At 35.6% G+C, this 22,236-nt stretch overlaps 1 protein-coding gene across 1 annotated transcript in view; it reads right to left on the bottom strand.

Annotated features, from left to right (window-relative positions):
* The window catches only part of LOC150098068 (CCN family member 5-like), a 93,267-nt gene that overhangs the window by 70,755 nt on the left and 276 nt on the right, over positions 1–22,236 (bottom strand). The gene's annotated exons all lie outside the window — the stretch shown is intronic.

Here is a 22,236-nt window from a genome sequence, read left to right as displayed (position 1 = left end):
TTACTTCGATATTTTCTGAAGAAATTCACCATGCTAAATTGAAATTTACACATTTAATAAATGGGACACCGGATCAGTAATGTGTATTCGGGTGTTTAACTTTGTGCTAATGCCATCTCGACGATTCTCCCAATTCAAGTCATTGAGTGAATGCAGCAAAAGTATGGTGATTCGTATCTCTGCTGATAGCAGTCCTCAGTAGCCCAGTACTCGTACATATCGGCAATGCTCTTTGGTTGAACAAACCTGGATTCAAATCGCCTCTAGGAACTCGAAGAAGTTCCACAGAGGCTTTCTTACCTGGAAGTGAGTTAGGTCTCATATGATAGTGACATTTTTTTTTATCTACCGGAAATTCTGTTTTTTTTTTTTCATCCACCAAAACAACAAAACTGGCAGAAGAACATGCGCAATTGACAGATGGAATATTCTGCTTCATAGCTTTATTTGAGTCTACTCCCAAATAACAACTGCTGATAGTCGAATAGAGAGTCACTATGTTACAAAACCAGGATGCTGCAGATTATCCAAATTTTCTGATTTTCAGGCAACACATTAAGAAGGACTCATGGGAGTCCTTCTTAATGTGTTGTCTACTAGATGGAATTTGGATTTAAAACTAACTTAATTATCATCGGTGTCGTCGAGATGACAGAAAAGAATAATTGTCCTAATCTAATGGATTTTGTCAGAATAAGACTCAACCAGCATTCGCTCTTTCCTCCAACCTCCTGATGGATGCATTAGCCCTACCTTTTAATGCCATTATCCGCAGTAAAATTACTTTAGTTCACGCACTGCTTTACCCTCACAGCCTATTGATCTGATGAGCAAACCAGGAAGCTGCATTTCTGGGTTCCGTCCACGTAATCCGATAACAGGTGTTTACATACCTGTCAGCAAATCGAAGAACGGGCCTACCTGGACTGCACTTAATCTCTTGAGTATACAGTCTTAATAGCCGGAAGGGTGAGGAAGAGAAAACAGAATTCCATCTTTTAAATAAAGAGCTGTAAAAAGAACTCCGTCCACGATGTATCCAGGTAAAAAGAGGGAAGAATAGTTTATACAAAACAAGCAAAAACAGTCTGCCCCTTGTATAAATATCAGGTTAATACATTGTCACATTGTTACTCTCTCTCTCTCTCTCTATCCCTCATTGTGAAATTATATGATGTAAATTATAGAACTTGGCATTTTACAATATGCGCTGCTCTCTCTCTGTGTGTTTTAAACCAAATGATGTATTTTTGCGTGATTTAATATGATGAACCTGGTATTACCTATCTTAATATTACAGCACTGATTTATGATATGATTTAACTAAATGTGAATAAAAAAGGAAATTTTCCTGATATTTTCTTTTTATATAGCTTATTCAAATTTCAGATGAAGCGGTTGGCAATAAATAAAAGCATCTGTCGAGAACATTTAATCTGTGACTGTGATTGTCAACATTACTCCAAAGTGACTAAGCTCATAGATAACTTGTTTTATGGCTAAAAATAGAGTTTTCCAGGGGAAAACTTTACTGGTTTATTATGACAGATACTAGCTAACTCAACTTCCTTTAAAGTATTAACCTTGTAAATTTTCTTTTGATCCCAGACTAGATACAAACTACGTGTGTTGTTAATTGAAAATTGCATATCCTTCTGATTGGACTGTCAAAGTACCATCACGGTCCATTCCAGTTTACACTTGCTGTTGAGTACTACCACTTTTTCTTAGGGTTCATTTATTTATGCATCGAATTTAAAACAAAAGTTTCCATTGTTTTTTTTTTCATAAGCCAGAGAATAAAAACTATCAATCTTTTAAATCTTAAGAACTTCAAGATCATTCCAGAGAACAAATGAAACTTTTAGCAGATTATTGTAACAACTCAGAACCAAATTTGTTCTTAGTTGTTACAAGTTCTAGTTTATAAAGGAAAAATATTAAAGAAAAGGATTGAACAGTTAAATAACCATGGGCCAGGTGAAAAACTGCAACAGTTGCCTCATGTGAATAGCTGACAATATTTTTCATGTTAAATATTCTATTCAGGTTCAAAGAAATCGTTTTTTTTTACACAGAAGTAAGTCTGAAGCTATTGAAGGAATTTTTTAAACCAACTATGAATGCGAAAAGCACACGATTATAGAATTAATAAGCATATCGATTAGAACAGACATGCTAAAATACGACAGCTGGCAAGGATCTATGGGAATTTTTAAATTGAATGATAATGATAAAGATAAAGAAGGAAAATGGTGTGGAAAACAAAGATTGCCGATGCGATTAATTCACTTCATTTCTTATTTTGTCCGTAATGGTTTTTCTGTCTCTTATGAAAGATTAATGAACTACAATCGTATACAGTACATTTATGGACCGAGCGATTTCAAACTAGCAGAGTCCTTTTAATCAGGTTATCATCTTCTTCATGACCACTAATGGATTCAAAAACGTCTGCAGATATATGCAGGAATTAGTATATTTTAGCTTAAATTCTTTCCATCGATGATAATACCATTTGTTCAGAAACATGGAATTGCTTATTCATCCAGCATACTTTCCACACAGTTTGCCGGAAATTTATAAGCGAGTCTAGCATACGATGTTGGCAATGAATCTTTTCCGTGAGAGCCGAAGATGGCTACTATACTTCAATCCATTATTGAATCTCACTTGCATTAAACGAGTTCTGTCTTATTAGGAAATATAAACACGTTTTCAATTTTATTATTAATAGGTTAATTGCTGAAATAGGAATGCGAACGAAAGCGACTTCGAAGAAAAAACGCGGTTGTTTGTAAAATAATAACACACAGGTAGGTACACGAATGGCAATACGTTGATAAACCTCCATGCAGTACAGATTAAGTGAAGTTAGAACTAATTTTAGTAAATACAGATTAAAAAATCTGAAAATAACACGAGAGATTTACAACCTGGCTCGAACTAGATCGAATTGCTTAGACTTAAATTTGGTCATAAGGTAGTGTCTTTTATTTGTGGTTCCTTGAGTACCATACTTCTCTCAAAACTAATTTAGACTTAAAAATTCTAAGAAAATTGAAGGATAATCTTTTTGAAATCGGCTGAAGGTATTTAAGAATAACAGTAATCAGAAAGTTCCAGAAGTATTTAGCTACATAATTTAATCCTTTTAATACGCGAAGACTTGGATAGTTGAACATTATAAGCGAACTAAGCATTTAAATGTGTGTATGTATTATGATGCTGTTTCTCGTGTTTTATGTTATTTTTAAAATCTTGCTAGAAACCAAACGTAGTCTCTAAACCATATTTTAGCTTTTAGAGATTAGGGGTGTTGTTCTTACACGGCGAGAGTCCACAATCTGCAAGTTATAAAATGGAGTGTGACTCAGTGGGCCTACCAGATATCGTAAAGATATAACAGGTCATAATTTAGAACACATTCCTGATATCGGAGTGAAACTACATCATAATGTATACTAAAGTTATCCTATATCTTCTTTGAAAGAAAGAAAGAGAGAGAGAGAGAGAGAGAGAGAGAGAGATTGAATAGGCTTATTGAACTTTAGCATATATTTCCTTTTTTAATAAGACTTTAAGCTACAAGGTGAGAAGAAACCCCTTGATCTGGAAAAGGGTATACACTATTCTACGAGACATGAGTACTGCAGACAATGGATTTGATAACATCAACGACAGTGTAAACCAAGTAACCTACTGCAACAACTTGTCCAGATCGATATGCACGTGATGTGTCATTTGGAACACAGTTGTCACCCATCATCCTATTAAACGCACATTATCTATGAGGAAGAAGACGGTTCTGAGCCCTTTGTTGCAGTATGTCGGAAACGAAGCAGCATTTAGCCAAAAAACGTTTATATTTGAACGATCGACAGAGAATGATACATAGTGAAGGATGTACATCCCAGAGGTCACTTTGCTATCCTCCTGTATAATAACAATTGCTATTCAACAACGCTTCAATTATATGGTCGAAGTTAATATCGACTAACATTAATGACAGAACGTTTGAGTGCTTAATACGTCATAATATTTGAATTAAATCTGTAGGATTCTATCGTAATCTAACATATGATTACTTCGGATATCAAATCAGTGAAAGAGCTATCAGTATTATTCGTCTATAGTTTGCTGACCTATTATTAGTCAACTAGGATATCATAATTTGGAAAGTTGCCATGGAAACAGGAGCTGTCAAGCGTCCGCTTATTCAATAGAAAGCATTTTTCGTGTTTCTCTTATCCATTCAAATGTCAAGAAAAAAGTAGTCATTCTTGTAACAACCTTTCAAATGTGAAACGTGTTCGGAGTAAGAAAGAGTTTTTTTTTTCTTAACATCTCTAATGGAAACATGTTGGGTACCAAATTCGATTTTCTGAATGTCTGATGGAAGTTATTTCGAAGTGACACATTTTTTGCCTTTTGACACTTTGCTGTATGCTATTAACAGATGCATGCGTTATGGATATTGCAAGTGTGAATCTCGTTGCAATTGATCGCCATAATTTGTCTCGAATTACCAATCGAATGACGAATTTCAGTTTATTAACCATCTTAACTTACCCTAAATCTTGTTAGAACGAAGTATGATCGCTTCCAAGAAAAAACATGACTTCTTGACACTCTCCCAAGTTCCTCTGTTATTCTTTTTTTTTATTACATTTTAGTGATTTATCGGTTTAATAACATAGTGCTCGTGCATACCGTTATGTGTCTCCGGTATATAATCATATACTAATTAACTAATTAATTAGCAATTTTACTGATGTATGTAAGTTTACATTCAAATTCGTCATCTCAGATTTTATTCACCTCATTAGACAGAATGGTCGGTGGTGACTAAATAATCTAGATTTCGAAATCTAACCGTACTCATATATGGGAGAATAATATTATTATTCTCCCAATTATACTTCGGCTATCTATGCAATAAAGTGTATTTTTGAGAAAGAAAAAAAAGGTTATCGAGAGAGTAAAAAGCACACTACCTCCTTAGGAGACTAGTTACGACATTAATTTGAATGCTCTTGGAAAATGTTACTAATTTCTCATATATAATTCCAGCACGTTTCATGTCGGTATCACAAAGATTCGTTGTATCTAGTTCAATATTATTAAAATTAAATGTTTCTGGTTTTTCTTCAAGTAATTATGTGTCTCGCAACAATGAAAAGGTAAATTTTAATGTCGTTGTTTTGATCAGGATAGGCTTAAATATAAACACGATACTGGCCTATTAGAATAATCGGAAACAACCGATGAGATACTAATGAGATTCTTTTTATTATTATTGTTAGAAAGATTTTTAGTATCATGCTATGAAAAAGAGCTCTGGAATCTCTTTTTCAGCGATTCCATAATTTCAAAAAGCACCTCTACCTGGAAAAACAAAACACCACCTCTGCATCGAAGTAGGGAGGAAAACAGAACCTCGAACGAAAGCAAAAAGGGAGTAAAAGTACAATAAAAGAACTGTTGTTTTGCTTTTCCGTTTAGTTCTGTTATTCTGCTGAAGTATAAACGAATACAGAAATGATATACGGGCATATAAATAATTACGTTAGCTAGCGAATGTGAGCATTTTGAACACTTCCTTTCACTCCAGCAAACTAGCACTGTGTAAACAGAATAAAACGAACAAACAACAAAACTGGCTTACGTAACGGTGCAAACTACTGTTGCTTATTTGAATTGTAGTAGCTAACTTTCTCCGTAGAATTTGCGACGGAGAAGTGTTCATTAAGGATCCTTCCTCTAACTACCTACAAAGGCAAAAACCTCTTAGCTAAGTTCTTTACTTCCTGCCTTATTCAGACGAAGATTACGGACCGTCTTGTCATACGACAAGAAAACTTGTCTGAAAGACAATCTTTTCTTAACGAGCTCAGAGATATGCCATGTCACGATCCAATAGCACATTGCAGCAAATCAGTTCACCGTCTTTCTTGTCAGCCTTCCAAGGCGCCTATCACTTTATCACATCCACCACACACACACACACTTGGTTTTTTTCTCCCTCCCCGCTCAAATTCATAGCCTCTCTCTCTCTCTCTCTCTCTCTCTCTCTCTCTCTCTCTCTCTCTCTCTCTCTCTCTCTCTCTCTCTCTCTCTGTCTCTGTTTTATGTCTGATTTCGTGTTATACTTTTTTCCCTTTTTTTTTAAATCCTCTTTCCTCCTCCCCAGCCTCTCTCACTGTCTCTCTTTTCTCTTCTTTCCTCTTTTCTGTTTTTTGTTTCCCATACAACTGACTCTCACGTTTGTCATTCTCATTTTTTATGTTGGTAAACGAAACACGAATTATATTAGCATCCAAAGAATCGTCAAGTTTTGGTTTCAGATAATCAACAAAGTTCACTCCAAGCGTCCCTCAGAATTTAATGTTTTCATCCTTTTTTTTGGTGCTTTCGTAGCGCAGTAGAAAGAACCACGTCTTTTCATTGGAAAGGCTGAAAATTTGAATCATATATAGGATGTGAATGAATATTTATAGAGTTTGCAGATTAAAGTGAATTATCATGGCTCAGAAAGAGGCCAAAGAGTTTATTTTGCCAAAAAAATCCTGGCCAAACCTAAAACTAATAAACATGTGTTAATCGTCTCAGTGCCTTTTTATATTCAGAAAACCAAACTAATTAGTTTAGTTTTCTGAATATAAAAAGATATTTTCTTATTTCAATGCTCGACAGAAGATGTGGAAGTTTTTAACTTATTCAATCAAGGACTTTTTTAGAACATGAATCAGTGCTTTACCTTTAAATTCTAAGAAAAACAACAAGCAATTTTTCTCTGTACCAAAGGCATTCATTTCGTATATATCACATGAAGCACCCTTTCTAATATGGATTTTCTCTCTCTCTCTCTCTCTCTCTCTCTCTCTCTGTGTGTGTGTGTGTGTGTGTGTGTGTGTGTGTGTGTGTGTGTGTGGTCTCTACTTTACAGAAAATTCGCTACATACAAAAGCATTTTCCAAGTATGCAGAAATATTCGTGTGTATTTGTATAATAAATATATAGGGAAAATAAAACTGGTCTTTATTATTATTATTATTATTATATAGGAAACTCCGCGAAGCCCACATACTCATCGAGAGAGTCCCTAAACAGTATGCCAAGCACTATTCAATATTTGCGCAATATTATATTTCGCTCTGAACTCATTCGTAGTCATGGCACACACACACACACACACACACACACACACACACACACACACACACACACACACACACACACACACACACACACACACACACACACACACACACACACTGGCAACGTATTCCGCTCATCCACTCGTTCACCCCCCCTCTCCAAAAATCCAGTCATCACACTCTTTCTAACCACACCTTTTGTCACTTTCCAAGGATAACCTCTAGTTCTCTCACCTCCAGACCTATTATGAAAAATTTCTTCTGCATCAATCCTGTAAATGGCCATGTTATGAACATCGTTAATGTATATGTTTAATTGAGTGGGTGATAATATGGCGCCTTTAGGGACTCCGTGTTTTATTTGTATACCTCGACTGTGACATTTACCTATTTTGTTACTCGTGTTCTGTTTGAGAGGTAGTTCCTGAACCATGTATGCAGTGTTCCTCTTATACCCATTGAGTATAGCTTGGTGAGTAGTATGTCATATTCAAGTGTATCAAATGCTTTGGTTAGGTCCAGCAGTATAAGGACGGCGTACTTGTTTATGTCGAGAGCTTTGTTTATTGCGTCGGCGATGTCTTCTAATAATGTGAAGGTGCTTTTTGTTTTCTGAAAGCCATATTGGTTTTGTGAGATGATGTTCAACTTCTGTAAATAGTTCTGTAGTCTGGTGTGTGTTATTCTTTCTAGAATTTTGGAGATGACTGATAGGGTAGCTATTGGTCTGTAGTTCTGAGTATCGTTTCTTTTACCATGTTTGTAAATTGGCGTAATTATTGTAATTTTTGGTTGTTGTGGAATAATGTCAGTGTCGAATATTATGTTCATGAGTCTCAAAAGTATTGAATTTATTTGTTCAAAGTCTGTTTTAAGGTCTGTGAGTCTTATTTTGTCTATTCCTGGAGTGGTCTTTGATTTTAGTTGTAGGAGTGCTTCTTTCAGTTCCTGTTTTGTTACGGGTGGAAAATATATAGTTTGTTGTTAACTTTGTATTGGTAGTTTTTTGTTGATCGTTGGTAGATTGCCTTTTTTGAGTTGTGTGATATTGTTTGTGAAGGCATGGTTGAATGAATCTGCTAGTTCCTCTTGGTTTCTGTCCTGACCGAAACTTTTTTCAATAAAATCTTGTGCTGAAGTTTTCTTTTTTCGAGTTACTAATTCGTTGAGTGTAGCCCCTGTTTGCTTCATGTTGTCGTTATATTCCATGAATTTTTGGAAGTAGTAGTGTCTTTTTTCCCTTCGAATTTTTGTTGTTAGTTGATTTCTTGTGTTTTTGTATAAGGTTTGTAAATGTGTGTTACTGGGTGACTTTTTAGTTTTATCCATAGATTTTCTTTTACAGTAATACTATTTAGTATATCGCCATTTATCCATGGATTGTTTGTTTGTCGTCTCGTTCTTTATAATAATAATAATAATAATAATAATAATAATAATAATAATAATAATAATAATAATAATAATATAATCACTAACCAAGTAATCCAATGAGCTCTTTTAACCTCTTTTGCAATATACCCTCTAAACTTCGATTCCCTATCCTCCAACACTCCCAAATCCTTGGCTTCATCAATTTCATGAGAATGGTTGCAATCTGGTACACAGACTGGTATTCTTTACCACGAAAGGCATAACCTTATAATCCTGCTTTGGCACCGTAATCTGAAACCCCTCTGCTTTGTCCATACTGCCAGACTATTTAGGTCATCCTGCAAACTTTTAACATCAATTTTATTTATTAGTGTTATGCCCAATCTTTCGCTATTGGCAAACAGCTGAATATTTTATCTCAGATCATTTCCGATATCATCAATGCACGAATCAAGGCAGTGGTGTCCCAAGTACAAAGCCCTACGCACGCTACTAGTCACAAGTCTTCTACTTGACTCTACTCCGGATAAACTACTGTCTGGTATCTCTCCATCAACCAACCAATCTCTTATCCGCATACCCAACTTCATATCTATCTCCATTTGCTGCAATTTATTTATCAGAGCTCCATGCCGTATCCTGTCAAAAGCGTTTGCAAAGTTCAGAAGTAGTAGCGTAAACTCAATTGTTACTGTATAATAAAAGGTAATTACTGAGGCATGACAAACAGTCCTAGATATTTCCCTTAACCAACTTCTGTAATCCCTTGACTATCACTCCTACGATGCTGTTCAGCAAATAATTTGCTACCTCACTCTTGTAGCCTCCTTTATGCAATGGAACTATTTCCTCCTCTTTCCATCCCTTTGGGTTTTCCCCAAGTGGAAGAAGATGTTGTCAAAGATCTCATAATACTCGAGCTGATATACCTTCTAATTCCATTGGTCTATTCGCACCAAGGTTCTGTAATATCCTATGCACATCCAGTTGATCTATCTTTATTTACATATAGTCCGCTCGGTTAGCCTAGTGGCTGTGCACTTCGCAACCATATGCCTGGGGAAGGAGTGTCTAGGTTCGATTACCGTCGACGACGTGAGGATCTTAAGGATTTTCCTCAGCCATGGCCAAGTTATCCGGTCTTGGGCGTCAGCAGGGTTTTTTATCGCTCAAGCAGGCAAACCGGCCCCGTGAACACATATGAATTACAGTCAGGAATACTTAAGACAATCCCTCCAGCGATAGATCTGAATTGTCAGCTATGCCGGTCCCAAGCCAGGATAAAAATAGGGGGGAATGAGGTGGCGACTTACCTCCTCGTAAAAGAGGCTCGCGGTCATTGAATCACCATACATTGTTGCTGCAGTATCTCCACCTGGATGACATTCCCTTGTAAAATATTCACTTAGTAATTCAACAATTTCTTCTCTTTCAGTTACTTCCTACTGTTGGCATTCACCAAATGTACTCGTATTTATCCATATTCATTCTTCCTTATACTTACCCGGGATCCACTCCCTCTCCTCACTCCCAAGAAACTGAGGTAAACATATATGTCCACAGTTCTAAAGATTTGTTGTCCTTGCAATTCCTTGCAAACAACTCTTTGGGATTACTTTTGGCCTGCACTGCTAGTTTCCTCTCGTGCTCTGATTTTGCCTACCTAACCATACTAGTCACTCATCGGGTCTGCTGGTAACCTTTTTCTTTGATTTCCCATCACTTCTTTTTTTCTAACTCATGCTTAATGATGCTATTCATCCATTCAACTTATACTTGATTTATCCACCTGACCCTAGGCATTTAGCTTGCTATTATTTTCCTCAAACACTCCTTTACTACCTCCTATTTACTCTTTTCCCTACAGATTATCAGTCCTCATCAATAATATCCAACCCAATTATTTTTTCTCTATCCTCCCTTCAGTTCTATCTTACTAACTGTATCAACTTCTGTCAGCCATGTCTCACTAATGCCAATAACTTTTGACGACAAGGAACTAATGAATTCCAAAAACTTCTCCTGGTTCCGAATGCTACTGGAATTAGTGCATAAGGTGCAATAGGGCCCCTAGGCTACCTTATGCACACTAATTCCAGTAGCCTTTATACTAACTGTCCAATTCTGGTTTGATACCAGCTGTATTTAGGCATTTTTGTACATTTTCACACTCACTTGCCTCATTGATATCTGTGGACTCACTCAATAGCTTTGCCCACAAATATCTTTTCCCTGATTTTCCACTTTCATTTCATTCAACAACATTTTTTCAGACACTAACTCCAAACCCGTTCAATTGCAAACTATTCATGTATAAGTTCTTTCGTCTCAGACTCACTCCACTCATCCATAAACCAAATATCATTTCTCCTACATAACCTACACATTTACTCATCTGTCTTATTGTAGCTATAGATTCACTGTTTTAACTCTTTCTCACTCTTCTTTTTTGCTACTTTCAGGAACTATTTCATTAACTCCCCCTCATACCAGTTGTCTCCTTCGTAATCAACTCTTTTCACTTTACTCTAACCAATCTAACTACAAACGCTGCTTCATACGCCACCTACTGGAGTTCGGTGGCGTCGACCATAATACCTTCATAATATTCCCGAAGTGCTCATAGTTTCTTAATAATACCATGATAGTACTCACAGTATCCTCATCGTACATCCTGAGTATCTCCATAAAACATTCGCGGTAATCATAGTAACCCCATAATACGTTCATAATACCTTTAGAATACGCATAGTACCGATAGAGTATCTTCATAACACTAATAATATCTTCACTGTTCCTCCTCGGTACACACAGTACCTCTATAATACCTTCAGAATACTCATAGTACCTCCGTAACACCTTCATAATACTAAATACTATCTTCATATACTCTTCTCTCTCTTAGAGAATTGGCCTTCGTATTATCTTCAAGGTACTAGCAGTGTACCTTTCTAAAATCTTCTAAAATATTGGATGTATTTTCCCGTAAATATTTAAGAAAAAAGCATACGTAAATATTCTCATATAATCTACTAATGAACTTTGGTAAACACCAACAGGTCATTTCTGATTACCCGTTTCGATTATTAAGGAAGTATTAGTGACTACCAGAAAACTAATCTCCAATCTGAACGCCCGTATATCCCGACCTCTCTGCCTAACGATAGACTCCTGAATTCCACGCTCCGTACGGTTTTCTCCTTCGTAAAGTGAGATGACTATTCTAGCATCGGGCATTATGTGGACTTATGGAAAGTCCATGAGTTATTGGGAGTATCAATAGTAGCGTGGGTTCGCATTTTTCAAAAGAAACCGGAGTTCAATAACCTTCCAAGATGCGAAGAAAAAGAGGCAAAACAAAAATCGAAATGGAAGAAGTCTATGTTGGAATGAAACAATTTACATATTAGTTCTAATTGGTAGAATGGAAATGAATATTTTCCAGTGTAACTTTGAGTGCAAGCATTAAGCATCGGAAAGTTCTTGACTGGTGTAGTTGTTGAGTAATGTGATGAATTTGATACGAAAATGTCTGAAGACGAGGAATCAATTTTTAACAACTAGGAAAAGAACATTAGAATGCACCTTTTACCATCTTTATAATCTACCCTTCTTGAAATTTCAATTTGTTGTTCGTATATCCCCTGAGTCTTTATTATTCATGAAGGACTGCTAAAACGGTTGTCTACTGCATCAAAAATATCCTCACTTCTCTGTTTGGTTAGTTTGAGAGGGGAAATTCTATGTAGTTCTCTTTATTCCACTGGTCTCTTGCTGGTTTATATATACGTGCTGTTACTTCCTTAGGGATCTATTCCTAGCAGATCTCATAACACATGGATAGGAGAAAGTTAACTTCTTATTTACCGATTCTCTCTCTCTCTCTCTCTCTCTCTCAACGAAGTAAATGCATGTTAGAAAAAGAAAGAATTGTGGTGTATCTCATGTTCTATAAGCCCTCTAGCTATGAAAAAAACAGAAAGAAAATATCTTAGTAACTACATCAAAAGAGCCTGAAGGGGATTTCTTCTCCCTCTAAATATAAATCGCGGATGCCCCAAGTGTCGAGAAGAAAAAATTACTTTCATTACAGCCGTTCCCTTTCATTTCCGGAATACGGAGCGACTTTAATTACTCTCAAACCCAATGAGCTTCCTTAGTTTAACTGGCAGCCTCATAAACAACTGATGTAGTTGCCTTTAGGGGATGGTTCGTTTGCTCAGTCAAGAGAAACGGCGTTTCATATTCCTCTTCAAAACGTAACAAGTTTCTTATCTTTGTGTAGAGATTTTTACCACACTTTTCCAAGATGTACAAACAAATAAGAAATGGTCTCATTTATTGTATTCCTTAAACAGGAAATTTGGAAACGAAATTTGTATCATGAGGAAAGAAATCTTCCTTTTAGTGGCTACCTTGAAACAATTGCTGTTTGACTAGTCGTGGCAAAAATATTAGCAGTGCTGAAAATTTACAAAAGAAAACATAACGTACAGAGAGGAATAATGAACGCAATGATTATTTGAAGAGGTTTTCGTCTGAAGTGGAAATGATGACTTCAACGTGGTCCTTGATATTCTTTCAGCTCTGATAATTATTATGTGGTACCTTGATGACAATACTGCGTATCTCTATGTGCACGAAATGTGTCTTATTAGCGAAAACATCATTAACGCTTATGTAATGAATAGGTTATCAGAAACAATAGCAACACTAGACGGGGAAAGATATGATAATCTCTCTCTCTCTCTCTCTCTCTCTCTCTCAAATCAACGCAAACATTTATGGAACATCTTGCTTTTTTTTTATTCATCTCTGCTAAAACATTTTCAGATCCAATGTTCTAAAACATTTTTCATATCTAGTGTCTTCCTGAAAGGGATCTTCACTGTGAGATGCTTACAACATTAATGGGGTGATGTATCAAGAGATCACTCGTGATCTTTCATATATAAACAACTATGCAGGAATGGAAATTCAAAATCTTTCCAAACTTGCGTTACTTCTTGACTTTCTCTTTCAAACTGGAACTGAACTAAGCACTACTAAAGTAATATAGGCAAGGAAAGAAAAACATTAGCTGATTACTTCTTTCATATTTTCTCAGTAAACATAAAGAGTCAACACTACACACAAAAGCAAACTCATGTAGGATGTCAGAAACCTTTCAATTGAAAAAGAGTTTATTTTGTACAGAGGAGACTAATTTTTTTTTCGTAAATTCATATTTTGCTTACAAAAATCTGAATAATCAGACAGAGAGAACATGCAATTTAATTAGCCTAAATTATACACTTCATTACCGTAGCTTTTGGAATATTCCCAAAATAAAATCATGTAACAACAGTCTTAAATTAATTTTGTAGGGTGATTTGTTTTTCTTCGAATGGAAGCTTAAGCTGACAGTTTTGAGTCAAATATGAATATCGAATTCTGATTTTTTCCGTAGTGATTGGTCATATTTCAATAGAAGGAAAATGTTTTTGTCTCGAAAAGGAAGCTATTAAGTATCAACTCAAATTCACAGGTTCTTATGAAGTCTGATTTATAAAATCTTTCCATAAACAGAATTCGTCTTTCGAATTGTATAATTCAAAGAACATTCAAAGAACTCCTAGTTATTTTTGCAGTCAGTTCATTCAATATTTTTAAACAGAGCATTCGCTTCATTTAGTGTCAAGATGGCAATAATTCAACAAAATAGAACGAAACAAAAAAATCAGTGTAATTGATGGCCGGAATGTTTGATTCAGTGTTTCTAGCAATGATAACTTACAAAAATCTTTCAGGATAATCTATCTGACGACAAATATATCAAGGATTTATAATCAATTAAAAAAGAAAAAATGTTCAGAAGCGTTACTTTTGCAGGAAGCGAGGAATCAAGAATAAGTAGTTGTATTAAAAGGATTTCTTAGCCACCTGAAGCACACCTTACATTCTTAGTTTTTCCTCCTACATGGTTAAGTAAATGATGAAATGCAAGCATCCAAATGGGCTTCATCACGAAAGTTAAAATAGAAAATTGAAGTTGTTGTAATTATAATTACTACGGAAGTGTTGGAGTGCACATCCTGAGTTACACATGCGCAAGGCTACCGATGGAGACGATATTGAATCTGTTCTTCCTAAATCATGTTGTTGACTTTACACCCAAAGCAACTGAGGCCGTCTGTAAGTAGAATGTGTTCTTTTGGTCTATTTGCCTATTTTGCGGAATAAATGAAAACGATTTTTCGGAGGAAAAACATTTCTACCTCCATGTGTGACTAGCTAACTCATCTTCACTTGAAAAACCCTTTTAAAGATTTTTAAAAGACCACGAACGTTTTGACTTTAAATAATATAAAATAACAGTGACTAGTAAAAGTATAAGAAATGGTAACAACGGTGTTTTTTTTACTGTTATATATAATTTTTCTGTATTTATTTACATTTAAAATGCGAATATGCTTTTGTGGAATATGGAAATATGCAAATCTTGAAAATTCGTCAAAATATGCACAATGTACGTTTAAAATAATTTACGATCTATTTAAATCACAGTACCCTTGTGTTATCAGTAATGTTCCTCCAATAAACATGTACATATATTACAAAAGAGAAACGGATAAAATCATCAAATATTATGAACAACGACGAGTGAAGATAAACACTGGTTCAGTGCAACATTACGTACAGCTTGTGTCATATGGAAAAGTCAGATTCTCTGTTCAGCTCATCTCTATCGAAATTTTACTTTTATATTGCAGTGATTTGATATGTGCAAACCAACTTGTACATTTCATTCATATCACGACAGCAATATCGTCTTCATGATATATTATTAAGAAGTAATTCATAAATGACACTCTGGCTGCTCAATGAGGACAAAAGATGAATACGAAGGGGGGGGAAAAAAACTTGCTGCGCTACTTCTGACTGGAACTTCTAGCTCTAAGGTGTTCGTAGACTAGCCCATACTTTCTACTTTCAGTACAACAACGAAGATCGATCAAACTAAACTTCTCACACCACACTATGTGACCGATACATCACAATAAGAGAGAAAGTGTTCCACTTTCTCAATCTATTCTTCTGCAGTGTGAAGCTACTGCATTCACAAAACTCTAGTCGCTTTAACTGGACATCTCTTCTAAGTATAAAATGCGAAGCAATGGACGGTCCAGTGCTCTGAGGCGCGCGCGCGCGCGTGTGTGTGTGTGTGTGTGTGTGTGTGTGTGTGTGTGTGTGTGTGTGTGTGTGTGTGTGTGTGTGTGTGTGTGTGTGTGTGTGTGTGTGTGTGTGTGTGTGTGTAAAATTCTAACTTATAACTAGCTATTGCCATTGATGAACAATCCAATCAGATAATATTTTCAAAGGAATTTTCAGTTACACGTTCATTTTACGCAGGCAATAATTTCTTATACAGTCATTATGTTTGTTTATTCCTCTATCGATATCAGTTTACCTAAACTTCTAAACTTCTGATGAAATTTGTATAGGAGATAAAACAAATAAAAGGTATGGCTTCACTACAACGACAACATTATCTCTAAGCCTAAATAACTGGAAGGATACTGATGAAACTACTCGTGGAATACACACTACCAATCTCTCTCTCTCTCTCTCTCTCTCTCTCTCTCTCTCTCTCTCTCTCTTTCTCTCCACACTCTTGTTCGATCATTATGAAACTAAAAGTCATTTCAGAAAGATACCCTTTTAGTTACATTGGTTCTCTGTCTTCCTGTCCGTATATATGTATAGCTCGGCGATGGAAAGACCTAGGTTTGAATGCGAAGAACTTTTATTGAGGCTTTTTAACTGAAGATGAGTTGTCCGTTCTCATATGGAAGTGGAAGAGATTTTCACCACCAATCAGACAAACCGATCATTAGTACACACTTCACTGGCAGGCATAATACACTGATCTGAATCGCCTCTTCCCTAAACTCTATAAGCCAAATTAACCAAATGCATCGAGTTGGAGAACCTAAATTGGTTCGAATCGAATTCCGTCTAGAACGAAGAGCCCTCATAAATGTTTCCAAATGAAAATTATTTAGTTTGCCTCATAAGGAGGTAGAAGGCTTTTCACCTAAGAAAAATTCAGGATTTTGTTTTATCCAGCAAACCGAGAGGATAATACAAACAGTAAAGAGACGTGATTTGCTCGTCTCGTAGCTTTAGGTGATTCGGTAGTAACTGTGACTGAGTGTTTGAATTGAACAAGTAAAAGAATTTTAATATTCTTTAATCTGGCCCTATTCATCTAAACTTCATTACCAAAACAGAGATATTTAAACGTGATGCATAGCATAATTAGTTAATTAGAAGACCAGAATCATCTATGTATCCATTATGAGAAAAATAATAGAAGTTCGATATTTTTCCAAACACTGCACCTTAACAGTCTGTTGAATTCAATGGAAAATAACGGGTGAGTTAAAGAGCAGTTAAAGGTCAATACAAAAGTAATAACGTATGATGAAGAGTGAATTCGACACGGTTGCTATTTCTTTCGGAGACAGGTTTCTAGTCTTTTAATGGTGATTCGTATATATTCTTGTGATTATTTTTTGTTATATTTTTAGAAATCATATTAGAAAGATTTGTGTACGTGTATGCGTGTAGATGAATGATAAATTGTTCAGAATTGCAAATGATTCAGGAAGTAGTTTTAATTCCGTATGAGTAAATACTCTTAAGTTGATCATTTTATCAAGACTGTTTGCATAAAGCTTAGACCGTTTCAGAAATTGTAGCTAATCTGTTTATGGCGTGATCGTAAAAGAAGTATCAATTTTACTTATTGTTTTTTAGTTCAGAGTTTTACTTGATTGATGTCTTATATATATATATATATATATATATTTTTTTTTTTTTTTAATATCAATCCCACATATGAGAAGTTGCACTACCTATTGAACATTGGTATCGTGTGCGAGCAACAAAGACCGTTATCCGTGATCCACAGAGGAAACAGCATTTTTCCAAGCCATTAAGCGTAGGTAATCTAATAAATAAAGTGCAAAACCTGAAATATATGATGAAGAAAAGTCTTGCTATTCAACATGTTCAAATTCCTTCTAGAAAGCAAGAACTATACTTGGGCTTTATGAACGAAAGTGTGTTATTTCTCTGGATAAGTATCGTTTTTAATCTTTGAAAATAGAAAATCGCCTGAGAACACAAATAGAAGTGAATTTTTCTTTATTTAAGATAAACATGAATATGCAGTGCAAATTAATCACAATGGTTTATGTCTCGGGCAAAGTCACTCCGTTTAATATCTCTATATCTCGCTATCTATCTTTCTTTATTTTTCTCCTCCTTCTTCTTCTTCTTCTTCTTCTTCTTCTTCTCTGATTTAAGCACTTTGTCTTTTCTAATGGAGGTAACTGAACACTCTGACATATTCTTTTTTTGACATCGTTACTCGTTAGCAAAGGTATTATATTAGTAAATTTTCGTGATATGAGGCTTCTCCCATCTTTCCCCATCGTTAACATCTGTGTATGATCACATTGCAACTGAAAGAGTAACTACGATGCGTACGTACTGCAACTGGTGGTAATATTAGCGAAAAAATACTATTCAAATGATATTTTTCCATCTATTCAAAAACCCTATGAAGGAGTGGATTTCAAGTGAGATTAGCTCAATTGGTTTCTGCGGAAACCTTTGGTTGTAAACACGTGGTTTCGAATGCGGTCTAATTCTGACGCCAATACCCTTTATCAGTACGTTTCAACTGAAGGTGAGTTAGCCAGTCTCAAACGGAGCGGAGGATTTTTTCTCCTGGAAAATTAGTTGCTTCTTCACTCAAAAAAGACAAACCGATATATAACATATCTACTATTAGGGACTGTAGCAGAGGAAAGGCACGTTGACTGCATTAATTGTCTAAAATCCGTCTTGGACGGATGAAAATTGAATCGATATATAATAATGAGATGCTATGATAATGAAGCAACTAATTGATGTTGCTAGCGACAGAGGAGGATGGTGGTCGTGTATGGGAAACCTTCCTGAATTTTGATTAATAAAACAGAACAATAACAAAGACGATATTGGTAGTGATATTTTGTCTAATTAAATAAATTGTAGTATCTACTGAGAATATCACTAAACTGTTCAAAATATAGAATTTCAGTTTGATCGAATAAAATTTAAAAATGATTTTATACTAATTAGTATAAAAACAATTTAAACATTTAAATGCATGTTTAGATTTGTTTCTAGATTACAGTTTTATCTCTTGTTTGATTGATTTTATTTACTTCAAAGTAATTCAACTGATCAATGTGAGGCGAATCTTTTATGTTTGTAAATACTTGTGTCTCAATTCGGAAACCCGAACTATCTATTTCACGAAGAACAATAGACCTTATCTTCTTCATATGAGACCAACTAACAGACGACATCTGTTATAAATGGTCCTTGTATCCTAGATTGGATTGGAGGAACAAGAGGAATCGTTTTGTCGATCTAGATTTTTATTTCAGAAGTTCGTGTGCTGTATTAAGCCACTCTAGAAAACTGATTATTGTATCGATTGATATCACGTAACCAGCTGATCGGAATACACGAACGCATGTTTCAAAACTCAGTAGTAACCGCCTGTCTGAACGGCAGAGTGGACAGCATACCCATTCTCTCCCAAACAGGCTGTGAGTTAGAATTCTATCCTGGATGAGGGCATTTGTGAACGTCTTTAAGTGCGAGATGTTTTTTTTATAGTTCATTATATAAAAAAGGATTTCCAGATTATCTATCATTGTGCTCATCCACTGTATACTAATACTAATATAAGCTAAAAGCCTTTTGTGAGTGAGATTTCCATAAGAATGAAGAAAATCCGCTTATTTTTGTATACATGCTGAATGCAGAATATTTTAATAACACAAAATGACTAATTCGATAGAAGGGGAAATTGATTGGTGCTTTTCAAACGCAATCAAAATAGTTACTAAGCTTTCCATGGTTAAAATAAACTTTTCGAGGCTGGTGTAGGAAAGAGCAGTAAAAAATATTCCGATTTTCTGCATGACGCCGACGGAGTAAATCGATATGACTTTGATACGACTTTAACTTATGTTCATGGCATAGAAATAAAACGTCTTCAGAACTATGTGATATGAATATCTAACTCTTATTCAAATGGCAAAAAGTAAACAACTGAATCAAAATTGGTTCAATCACAGACGAGGATCTGAGTGAATCCACGTATATTACTTATATAGTACTCATCCAACTTTTAGTAATAACAAGTGAAACGTATTGTCAACAAGATTGAAAGCCTGACATTCTCTCTCTCTCTCTCTCTCTCTCTCTCTCTCTCTCTCTCTCTCTCTCTCTCATGTGGCATTTTAATTATATTATGAAATCCATGTTACAGTGTTGGTGACACCACATCTCATAAAGTTTCAATCAGTCATTTTCATTTCTCGTGTTTCTGCAATATTTCCTAAGGTCATCATCATCATCATTTATTTATAATTTTACAATTATAAATAGGAAAACCAATTAAAACAAGTAAGTAGTCTGTGTACACTAGGATAGGACTTGGAGGTTGTTATTAATTGAAGTAAAACCAGGCTACTCTGTCATATTCTAATTGACGCGTCTCTGATGCACAGAGTTTGGGGAAAACAGGGAGAATATTGCTGATGTATTTCCAATATGGAGTTCGGGGTCTGCCTTTTTTTCTTTTTCCATCTGTAGGGATGTAGAGGACCAGAGAATCAAAGGGTACAGAGGATGGATGTGTGAGTTGGTGGCCCAGCCATTTTATTTGGTTTCTTTGAACAGTGCTGACTAGAGGATCTTGCTGGGTTTCATCTAATATAGTAGAGTTAGGAATGTGGTCTTCGCAGGAGTAATCCAGAGTTCCACAGCTATTTATAATATTGCTTTCTGCTTTTGTTGAGGTGTTCCAGGTCTGGGAGCCGTACAGAATGATAGACTGGCTGGTGCACTTGTAAAGACGAACCTTCGTCTCCTTTGAGATGAGACTCGACTTTCATACTTTATTAAGACTTCTGTGAAACTGCAGTGCTTTCTGTTTTCTTGTTTTAATGTGTGTTAAGGAGTCTGAGATGTGTGATACAAGGTATATATAAGTCTTTTACTTCTTCAAGGTGATCATTTTGATTTATATAGATGTGCCCATCTATCGGATGTTTTAATATCTTTTTTTTTTGGAGTTTACGTTTAGTCCAAATATTTCTGCGGTTCTCCTAAGGCTGTTGAAGTGATTTTGGGCATCTGCAATGTTGGAGTTAATGAGAACTATATCATCTGCAAAGCTCATTTCTTCAAGGTGCATCTGTATATATGGGTCTTTGATAAGGATTCGGGCCTGGTTGGCCGAGTGGTTAGCGTGTCCACTCTACACCAAGAGGCTGCGGGTTCGAATCCCGCCGTGGGCATGGATGTTTGTGATTGTCCTACAAACTTTGTATGAAAAGGGAATATGCGACCCTACCACTTGTTCTAGCAGAACACATCATTGCCAAAACCATGTGAGGTACGGCAGTGACCATACGGCGTCTACGGACGTCAAATGTGAAACAAAAAATGATACGGATTCCAGATTTAACTTTCATTAAATTTAACTTTCATCACCTGTGGTGATGGGAAACTTGTCTGTTTTGTCTCCGTTAACGTACTGTGGCTTGATATCCCTGATAGTGCCTTGATTGCCCTGATAGGTTTAGGTGGAATGTCATAAAGTTTGAGCGGTTCCCATAGCCGTTCCCTGTCAACAGAATCAAATGCTTTAGTAAAGTCAATGAAGTTCAAAACGCAATGGTAGATTCTTGTCCTTTGAACCTTCTATTAGTCTATTATTCCTAAGGTATTTGATTAAGAAAAACATTACAGCGACTTTTACCAACTCTCAATGTTAGTATCACGAGTACCGAATTTGTTCTACAAATAATTAGTAAGAGAATAGGATTGCGCTAATAGTAATATACTCCAATAGTATCTATGAGTTATATTCATTTCAAAATATATTTCGGAAGTGTTTTTATTTGAGATATGAGTGGCTTTCTCTTGGATTAGGAATCCATTTTGATAAAGGAAATACTTTGTACAGGACGAGCAGAAAAATTATATATGGTAAACAGTTAAATCGCACAGTTGCATGAGAAGTGGACATTTTGAACAGCACAATTTGTCACTTGCTTTTAGGGACATTTGTTTTAACTGAAAAACAAACAAATTACCTTCGAGTTTGTATTGCTTAACTTGGAACTTCTGACTAACAAAGGGTAAGATATCCGGAGCATCTGCCGCTATCAATTTGGACATTCTTTACAGACCGAAAATTGGTTTAAGGACAATCATCAGTACAGGTCTTGCATCCGCCAAAATTTCTCCGGATATTTGTGATTAAATCTCTTTTCCTCTTTTCCCTTTCAGTATATTATGTCAATTCAGGTAGTTCCACATACTATAATAAATTCTTCATTTACACCTTAAAAATATAAATAAATAAATAAAAACTCCCTGTAACTGTTTTGCTGGAAAACGTGGAAAACGTAATACAGCATTTAATTTTTCCATCAAAGAATAACTATCCAATCTCATTGAAGTATGAAACAAAATTCGTAAAAATGTGTTGCCTTCGATCATAAAAATTTGTTCTTACTATTTTGTATTTTGCTCTATGGCTGAAACATGAATGACGTAGCAGTCATTTACGAGTACTCAA

Source organism: Typopeltis vanoorti, chromosome 16 (genome assembly GCF_054136105.1).
Source record: "Typopeltis vanoorti isolate ZY-2024b chromosome 16, IOZ_Tvanoo_1.0, whole genome shotgun sequence".
Taxonomy (NCBI): Eukaryota; Metazoa; Arthropoda; class Arachnida; order Uropygi; family Thelyphonidae; genus Typopeltis; species Typopeltis vanoorti.
Note: the sequence above shows the minus strand (reverse complement) of the source record. Positions and strands in the feature narration are given on the sequence as shown.